Source organism: Chinchilla lanigera, unplaced genomic scaffold (genome assembly GCF_000276665.1).
Source record: "Chinchilla lanigera isolate Chin_1 unplaced genomic scaffold, ChiLan1.0 scaffold00034, whole genome shotgun sequence".
Taxonomy (NCBI): domain Eukaryota; kingdom Metazoa; phylum Chordata; class Mammalia; order Rodentia; family Chinchillidae; genus Chinchilla; species Chinchilla lanigera.
The window spans coordinates 9789663-9799626 of NW_004955435.1; the positions used below are offsets into that span (position 1 = coordinate 9789663).

Sequence of the window (9964 nt, forward strand, 5' to 3'; positions counted from 1 at the left end):
CTGTATACATACATCTATATTTTCCCTTTCTTCTTTCTTTCTTTTTCTCCTTTCACCCCAGTTATTCCCACTTTTGATCAATTTCTTTCCCTTTCCCAACATCCATTATATGTTTTGGGTTCCACTTACTCTTTCATGTTCTTACACTAGTGTTCTTACACTAGGGAGACAACAGCACAATTTGTCATAGCAACATCTTGGAAACAACTCAAATACCCATCAACTGAGGAATGGGTAAAAAGAAGATATGGTATTTTTATACAATGGAGTATTACTCAGCTATAAAAAAAAGATGAACTCGAGGCTTTTATTAGTAAATGATGCAACTAGAGACCATACTCATAAGTGAAATAAATCAGACCCACATGTGTAAACATCCTGTTGTCTCCCTAGTGTAAGAACCTGAAAGAATAAGTGGAACCCAAAACATACAATGGATGTTGGGAAAGGGACAGAAATTGCTCAATTTCTTTTAATTCCTTGAAGAGTATTGGCAATATACTATACTTAGCAGTTTGTAGAATTCAGCTGTAAATCCTGCAGGTCCTGGGCTTTTTTAGTTGATAGACTCTTTACTACTGAGTCAATTTCTTTCTTGTGCTTAGATTCTCGATTAGTTTTAATAGTTTGTATCTGTCTAGCTATCTGTCAGTTTCTTCAAAGTTTACTAATTTGTTAGAATATAAGTATTCAAAATAGTTACTATCTTCTGGATTTCAATAGTGTTTGTTGCAATTTCATCTTTGTGATTTCTAATTGCATTCATATGAATCTTTTCTCTCTCTTTCTCTTGGTGAGTCTTGCTAAGGGCTTTTCCATTTTAATTATTCTATTGAAGAACCAGCTCTTTGCTTTGTTGATTTGTTTTATAGATTTTTAGTATCAATTTATTAATTTCCACTCTCATCTTTATAATTTATCTCTTATTTTGTTATTTCTTAAGTATCTCATGATTTTTAGAAGGTTATTTATTGGGGCTTCCTCTGTTTTCTTGATGTGAGCATCAATTGCAATGAATTTTCCTCTTACAACTGCTTTAAAAGTGCCCCAAAGGTTTTGTTTAATTGTACAATAAATTTAGTTAACTTCCAAATTTTTGAAATTTCTGCTTTGATTTTTTCTGTGACCTATTATTTTTTTGAGTACTGTGTTAATTTTCCAGGAGCTTTTGCTTTTTCCCACATTTCTTCTGTCACTGATTTCCACTTTTTTTGCACAGCGAATGCATGAGGTAACTTCAGCACTTTTGTGTTTACTTAAACAGGCTTTGTGGACTAGCCTATGATCTCCTTTGGCAAAAGTACCATGTGCTGCTGAAAAGAATACATACTCTCTTGCAGATTAAGGGATACTCTGTATATATCTATTAATTCTGTATGTCCAAGGGTATTGTTCAAGTCTGTTATTTCTTTACTTTTGTTTAATAGATTTATCTCTTTGGGAAGTTAAAATCCTCTACTCTGTTTATGTCAGTCTTTATTTGATATATCAATTTCAGCAGTTTTTGTTTGAGTTACATATTCCAGTATTAAGTGCATACATATTTATCAATATTACATCTTGTATTGTTCCCTTAACTAGCATGTAGTTACCTTCTTTGTCTCTTCTAATAAGTTTTAGCTTAAAGCTTACTGAGTGTGATATTACAATGGCTACTCCTGCTTACTTTCATGGTCCTGGGGCATGAAATATTGTTTTCCACAATTTTTTAGTCTATCAATATCTTTTGGATTAGATGAGTTTTTTTCCAATGCAACAGACTGTTCAATTCCGTTTTTTGATCTAGTCTGCCAATCTGTGTCCTGTAATTGGAGCCTTGATGTTGTTAACACTGAAAGATATTTTAGGATGTGTTGATTATTTACTAATGCACTGCCTTATTTATCTGTTGGTGAATCCTTCTTTTTTATTTTGTGATTTTTTTGTTGTTGTTGTTTATCCATTGAACTTACTTGGGGTTTCCGTTTCCTAGCTGCTTTTAGCTGTGCCACTTTTGTTATTTCTGCCAGGAATATTCTAAAGCATTTTCTTGAATACTTTTTTAGATCTTAAACTGGTCATTTTCATGGAAATATCTTATTTCTCTATCTCCTTCATAAGATAAATTTGCTGGATACTTTGATCTAGGTTGAAAGTTATTTCCATTTGGTGTTTGAAATACTTCATTCCAAGCTCTTCTGTCCTTCAGGTTTTGTGTTTGAGAAGTTTACTGTGGTCTAATTGGTTTACCTTTATGTATAATATTTTGTTTTTCTCTGCTTGCTTTTAAAATTCTGATTTTTGATGGATATCTGGTAATTTATTAAGAATATGTCTTGGTGAGCTTTTTCAACATATTTTTGGTGATCTCTAGATATCTCTTACCTATATTTTAAATACTTTTCTTAAATTCCTGGGATTTTCTTCTATGATTTCTGTAACCATGTTAGTAAATTCATCTGTACTGTCTTCTAATTTTTCTCTAAGTCCAATTAGCCTTAGATTGGTCTTATTATCATCTGATAACTGCTGTGTAATCCCTTGTTCTCTTATTTTCTTTGTGGTTTCTTTGGGTATGTCACCACAATTCACTATTTTGTCCTCAATTTGAGACATTATCTTCACTTTGGCCATTTCTGCAATTTATGAGTTCAAATAGTTTTTAGTTTAGTTATTTGTGCCTGACTTCTCTTTAAGGATCTGTGTCTTTGTTGAAACTGACATTTAAATTTTGAACTGCTTCAGTTAGCTCATCTAGTTTAGGATGTTTTTTCCCTGCATTCACCATGGAGGTATGGAATACAATTTCTCAGAAATTTTGGTTTATTTCTTCTTTGAACTCATCCACTTTCTTCATCTATTCTATGAACTTTAATAACATTCCACCCCCTGGTATTTGCTTTCCTTGCCTTTAGTGATCCCTGGATATGCCCTGGGAGTGCTGCACAACCTCAAAGGTCTTCTGTTTTCCTGCTTTCTCACGTACATGCGGCTTCCAATTCTTTCTTGCCTCGTTTTTTGAGGGGGTCTCAGGCTGCTGTTTAGTAGAGTGAGGAGAGCTTGTGATTTACATGAGATTTTTCTTAAGATGTTGCCTCTGCATGAAGTTTTCTCAGCTTTATATTTCTAGAATGTGATAGAATGAACACTTTCTGCTATTTACTTTAAGTGATTTGATCTATATCCCTATATTTTATGGAAGGAATTACTTCTGATTATAACAACATCAACTTTTCACAAATGTTGTAGGCTTAACTAGGTGTTGGCCTTTGGATTTCTCTCAGCATCTACCACCTTCATTTGTTAGAAAGGACAGTTTGCAGCCTGTTTAGTGTAGTTCCCAGTTCTTTGGTGATGGACTGTAGCAGTGACTATTATTCTCAGACAATCTGGATATTGGTATACAGGGAACACCAGTTGATAGCAATGTCTTTGCCCCCTTAACTAAAGCATTACTATCAACAATAACAAAACCATCGAGCACAAGCTGAACCATGACAAACTAATAACTAACATAGTACCACCTTTAACTATAGGAACAAGATATATAGTTATAGAAGAATCTCTAAGACAAACTAACTACAGATACACCTCAAATATCTAAGCAATAGAGTAATTTTACCCCCTTTCAAAACAGAGCTTTATTCAGGCATTGTAAGATTTAGTTACCTACCTACAGACTCATGAGTGTAAATGGCACAGTTTTGGGAGAAAGGAGTAAACAAAAGTTAAGAAAAATAAAACATTAGATGATGCAAAGAAGCTGGTAAGGTTGGGGTCAAAGTTCGTACTAGGAGAAAAGGAAAATTAGTAGTATTAACGAACAGTAAGAGAAAAAAACAACTAAGATAAGGATTAATCCTAACCCAAATCTTAACCCGCACCCTTAGACTAGAGGAAAAGGCAGTAAGAAAAAATACTCAAGAAACAGGTTGAGGGGCTGGGGATTTAGCTCAGTGGCAAAAGTGCCTGCCTGGCATGCGCAAGGTCGTGAGTTCGGTTCCCGGTACCAGAGAAAAACAAAACAAAAAAAAGAAACAGGTTGAAAGAGAGATAGCAAGGAAAGACAGAGGAAAAAAGGGAGGATCTATTCAAACAACATTACATTTAAACCTGAGATTATAAGAAGATGGGTGATACAACTCCAGTAGTAAAATAACAATAATTAATAATAATAATAACTAATAATAATATTAGTTGTGAATAGAGGAGAAAAGAAAATAAATGGGGTAAATAAGGGGACAAAAGAAAAATTAAAAAAGCTAAAGAAAAATTCATACATATTTCCAGAAAAATGTTTTCTTCCTAAACCTGCAGTCTTCATCCTTAAATGTTACTTTCTTCCTTGGCCATCTGACGAGTCTGTGGGTTTGTGTGGATATTTCTCAGCTCAATTAGTCCCCTGTGTGTAAACTCTTTTTGTAATAACTGTCTAAACTGTCAACCAACACAGGAAATGTGTGGAGCACTAGATTCTGTGGCTGCTGCTATGGGTTACTGCTCCTTTGGGGCCCACTCTAGGTACTTGATATATATTTTAGAATCCAGAAGACCAGTTCCTGATACCAGGTGAAGGCTCCTGTCACTTTGGGATACCTGAAGGAGATGCAGGTGCTCCCAGGCTGATGTGGAGAGATTTCAGCAGGTTCAGGGAAGGCACAGGGTGCTGGGTAGTGTCTCATGGGCATCCAGAACACCAGGCAAAAAAGCAGACCCTTACTTAAACACTGCTGTTAATTAGGCAGGTCACTGTCTTAACCAGGCAGAGACTTTGCCGAGGACTCTGGTAAAATACAGGATGTAGACTGTGTTGCACCTAAAGCGAGTGCTATGTGCTTAGTGCTGAATGGACACTGCCAGTGTCCAAATATACCAGGCAGAGATTCATGTGTGTTTGGAGCACCCCACGAGACTCAGACTGTCCAGGCCTGGTGCTAGGTATCAGACAGAGTCTCTGGCAGGTCTAGGATTGGAGCAGAGCAGTGAGAGCTGGGTGTCCTCTCAAGGGAACCCCAGGTGCTGGGTGCAGGCTCAAGCTGGACCAGTGTTAGCTCTGTGTGTCAAATGAATGTCCCAGTCGACCTGGCATAAAGTTCAAGCTTCTTGACGTAACTCAGATGGGCCCTGAGTTCAATGCTGAAGATTCTCACCACAAGCCATAGTTGCCTTCGCATCTTCTCGGGGCCTGAGATCAGACGGGTGCGGGACGGAGCCTCTTGTGCCACTGATCACTCACTGCTACTGTGCGCTGGTAAAGATGCTGCCCTGCTGCAGCCTCCTCTGCGCTTGGAGAGGAGACTGTGGGTCAAAGGGACTTGTGCACCTCCACATCTATCCACTTAGGCAGACTCTGCCAAGGGCCTTGGGGCCCATCAAATGGCTGTTTGGGAAGCTCTCAAGATTCCAGTTGCCATGGTGTGCAAAGGTGGAGTCCCCATGGGCCAACTTCACTGAACTGCTTCTTTTCCTTTTAAATTGTGTCGGTATATTTTGTTCACTCTATGAGCCTCTTCTTTTAAATTGAATTTCTGTAACAGGGTATATACCTCCCACCTTTCTCTAATTGCATTGGTTTTTTTCTTTTTTTTTTAGTTGATCTCTTTTGAGTCTCTCAGATGTGCCTCCTTTATTTAGTCATGTTCTGGAATCTACTGGGTATATTTTATACCTACCATGACCTTTTAACTACAGCTATCTTTTACTTCACTGTCCATCTTTGCTGTCTGCTTAACGGTCCAAGTGCACATTATTAATTATCACTATATACCTTCAAATAATACAACACTCTTTAAAAATAAAGATGTTACAATTCAAATTTCTCTTTCCATCTTTTGAGATATATATAATATTTTACTACATTGTTCATTGCTTACTATATATAGCTATATATATTTATAAGATACTCCATGTTAAACTCTATTATTTCTATATTTTTCTTTCAATGTTCTTTAAAGAAATTGAAGTGAAAATTATATTTCTCACATATTTATCATTTCTAGGACCCTTTATTCTACTTAGATCTAAATTTGCTTTTGACATCATTTTTATTCTGCTAAAGTTCTTACTTTCAAATTTGTTGTTCAAAGATATCTTAAAGACAAAATGCTACCCATATTTGCTTATTTGAAGAAGTATTTCTTTTCATTCCTTAAAATGTATTACTGTATAAATGTTATAAATAAAGTGTAATGTAAGTTTTTACACACACACACTGGCAACCTTAGCAACAATTGATTGGTTTTCAATTAGTATAAATTAAATTGTATTTCACATAATATTATGTTTTAAAGGGAATAAAGAATACTAAAAAAATTGAAAATGATACAGAATTTCACTAAACAGGATGATAGAAATTCAACAGCGGTTGTTATATTGTGTATTCTTGTCTTCAAATTAATTGTTCATATTACCAGATATAAGCAGGCAAAATTCATCAAAAACTATAAAAAGTAATAAATTTAAGCATTAACTATTCCTTTCAATACTGAGATCTCATCTTACTGAAAAGTTTTTGCACATCAAAAGAAACCACCAACAGAGTAAAAAGAAAACCCACGAACTGGGACAAATCCTTTTAGCTACCTGTCCCTCAGAGAGAGGACTTCTATGGAGAACACATAATTTTATACAAATAGAATCGTATCATATGTATTCCACTTGTCTAGCACCTTCATTTCAGCATAATTATTTTGAAAACTTTTCAGTTTGTTGGACATAAGAAAAGTTCATTCTTTCTGTTGCAAGATACTCATGTTCTCCATTTTCCACAGTAGAATTTGCTCATCTCTTAACACTCATTTGCCTGGTTTTCATGCTTGCGTTATCACTAACAAAGATGTTGTGGACTTTCATTTCCAAGTATTTGCACGGACTAGTGTTTTCATTTCTCTTGAGTAAATACCTCGGGTGGAAGCACTCTGTGATACAGTTGGCTTGTGCTTCATATGTAAGAAACTGTCATGATATCTGTCACTCCACCAGAAGTGTTGGGGACTTTGAAATGTCTGTATTCCTGGTAACACCTAGTAGAGTGAATCATTTCAGTATTAGACATAGTAATAGGTTTGCAATAATATCCCATTATTGGTGGTACTTGCATTTTCCTTAAAACCAAAGAAGAGGAGCCTTCTATAGGGTTTTATTTGTTATTCATGTCTTCCTATATTATTTATTATCTTTGATCCATTTATAATTATATATCTTCTTACCACTTTTCAGAATGTGTAAAAATTTTCTATCTATGGCTAGTGTTGTCCAAGTATCTTCTTCTAAAATTCATGTGTTGGAAATATAATTTCTAGTCTACTAACACCAGGAAGTGGGGCCTAATGTGTGTTGTTTTAATAATGAATGGGTTTATATTGTTATGAAAAGGGTTGATAGGGATGGATCTGAGTATTTCTACTCTTCTGCTTATGGGGCACATAGAATTTGCCTCTTCCCCTTTGCCTTTCCACTTTATGTCATGCAAGAAGGCAACATTTCTGCTTCCCAGATGCCTGTGCTTCCTGATGTCACAGTGAAGGAATAGAGCAGCTGTCACTGGTCAGTGGAAAGTGCCCACCTCAAACTTAACTTTTCCAGCTCCCAAAACTGTAAGAAATAAATAATTTCTGCTCTTTATAAGTCAGGCAGTTTGTGATGTCCCGTGAAAGCAATACAAGATGGATCTACTCAGTCACCTCCATAAGATAGGTGACTACAGTGAATCTTCTCCCAGTTTGTGGCTTATCTTTTCATCCTCTTAAAATCCTTTCAAAAGTGCAAATTTTTATTCAGATATATTCCCCAATAGCCATTTCACATTTTATGAATCATAAAATGTTATGACTAAGAAAATTGTATCACCTAAGTTCATAAAGACTTCCTCTTGTGTTTCCCCCTCTGTGATCTATACTTTTGGTTTTATTCTCATGTGCATGATCCATCTGGTGTTAATTTTTATAAGGTTACGAGATGTGGTACAAATTAATTTAGTTTTGCAAGTAAACTTCCTAAAATTAAGGTGACCTTTGTACAAAAGACTATTTTCCCACTGACTAGACTTAGCTTCTCAGTAGAAAATCAAATGGAAATGTGTGTATGGATCTGCTTCTGTGCTTCCTAGTTTACTCCAGATATTTATCTATCTCAATGCCTATATCATATAGTTTCATAGTTATAGATGCAACTTAAATAACACAAATTTGCCAACTTTTTCTTTTAAATAAAAAGCCTTTTATATTTCTAAATAAATTTCAGAATTAAGTTATCATACCTTAGGAAAAAATGTTTTGAGTCTGATCTAAATCACAGTGGATCTGGAGTAACTTATTTAGATCTCTAAACATCTTTTCCAAATACTTTGTAGATTTTATTGTATATGACTTGATATTTTTAAGATTTCTCCCTAAATATATTACATCCCTGACTTAACGAAGCAGTTGCCTCTGGAAAGAGAACGTTTATAAATTCATTTACAAGTCTTGCAAAGTGAGCCTTACTTAACTTTGACACAAACATGCCATGTAAAGCATAAAAAATAAAATACACAAAACGCTGAAAAAAAGTAATTTTTATTTTTACAGTTACCTAAAACTGGTGAAACAGTGTAGCGCTACTCTAAACTATTTTTATTTCAAATTTACTTAAATGGTGATGCTGTGCTTTCGCTATTTGTTTGCAGCTATGAATATTTGGAAATCCTAAGTGTGAGCTCGCAACTCAAATGTTCATGAGTCAGGGACTTATTGTATTTCGTACATTTCATGTTCATATCCAAAGTACCCTCTTTAGAGATTTATCTTATGGTGAATGACAGGACAAAAATAACACTGATTACTCTATACTTGTCTATGATAATCTAAGTAGTTCTACTAGTTTTGTTGATTCTAAATATTATACATATATGATCTTCTCATCTATGAGTGACAGCAGTTTACATCTTTACTGAGAATATGCTTAATTGTTTTCTAAGCTGTGTGTGTTTGACCATCTTCTCCCCTTGCTCCCTCACCACTTTTGGACAAAATCATTCTATTTTGTTCTTTATTCCACATATGATTGAGGCATGCAGTATTTCCCTTTGTGTGCCTGGCTTATTCCACTCAGCTTAATGTTATCTAATTCCACCCCTCCTATCAAAAATTTTTTTTTAAACTTCATCAATGCTTCTGGCAAAAGTTTGCTTCCATTTGTGAACTTGACATTGGGTGGCAAACGCAATCATGGCCATCTTCCCCACATGAATATGAACACAACCATCTTCCCCAGAATCATGGAATTAATTAAGTTCATGAACCAAGACACACAGACACACACAGACACACAGACACACAGACACACACACACACACACACACACACACACACACACACACACACACACACAGTGTCTGTAGCCATTCCCCTGTTGGTCTACACTAACTTTGATTCCATAATATCCTGTGATGAGCAGTGGTGCAAACAAAACAAGGAGATATCAGGAGACTTGGGGAGAATGAACTAGGAGACCTCTGGTGTGATGTTAGATTCCATTTCCTGGCTTGAGTATCATTTTCCTAACCTAGCAAGAGGCACCCAATCACTTCTAGTAAAATGTGACGTGCAGTAGGAAATGTTGAGGATGAACCTGACCCTATGGGAAGGTGAGAGATTTCTCAGAGTGACTCTGGCTCATGAGGGGAGGATTGTGCTGTGTTTTCTGGCAAAAAGAGTTCTAAAGACAGGACAGATGGGCAGACAGGACTCACTGAAGGGCACAATGGACAAAGCCAGGGAACTGGAGGCCCATCAGACAAAGCCTCACCGGGTTGTGCAAATTTTCTTGCCCAAAAATAAGGTTTTCATACCTCTCTTGGAAATATTTTATTCTGTCTGTTCTGCTAATCTTAGAAATGTTACAATTCATGGTGCTTCCAAACATGCACCTGTTACATGCCTGGAGTTCCTCTAGGCACATTTCTAAGTAAAACTTTCCTGCTTTGTAATTGCATAGACTGATCGCA

General features: G+C 35.8%; 1 long non-coding RNA gene across 1 annotated transcript in view; it reads right to left on the reverse strand.

Moving 5' to 3' along the window:
- The window catches only part of LOC102015044, a 26593-nt gene extending 21248 nt beyond the window's left edge, over positions 1-5345 (reverse strand). The window contains exon 1 of the long non-coding RNA XR_261676.2: positions 4576-5345. This is a non-coding gene — a long non-coding RNA (uncharacterized LOC102015044). The remainder of the gene's footprint in view (positions 1-4575) is intronic.
- Between the last annotated feature and the right edge of the window lie 4619 nt (positions 5346-9964).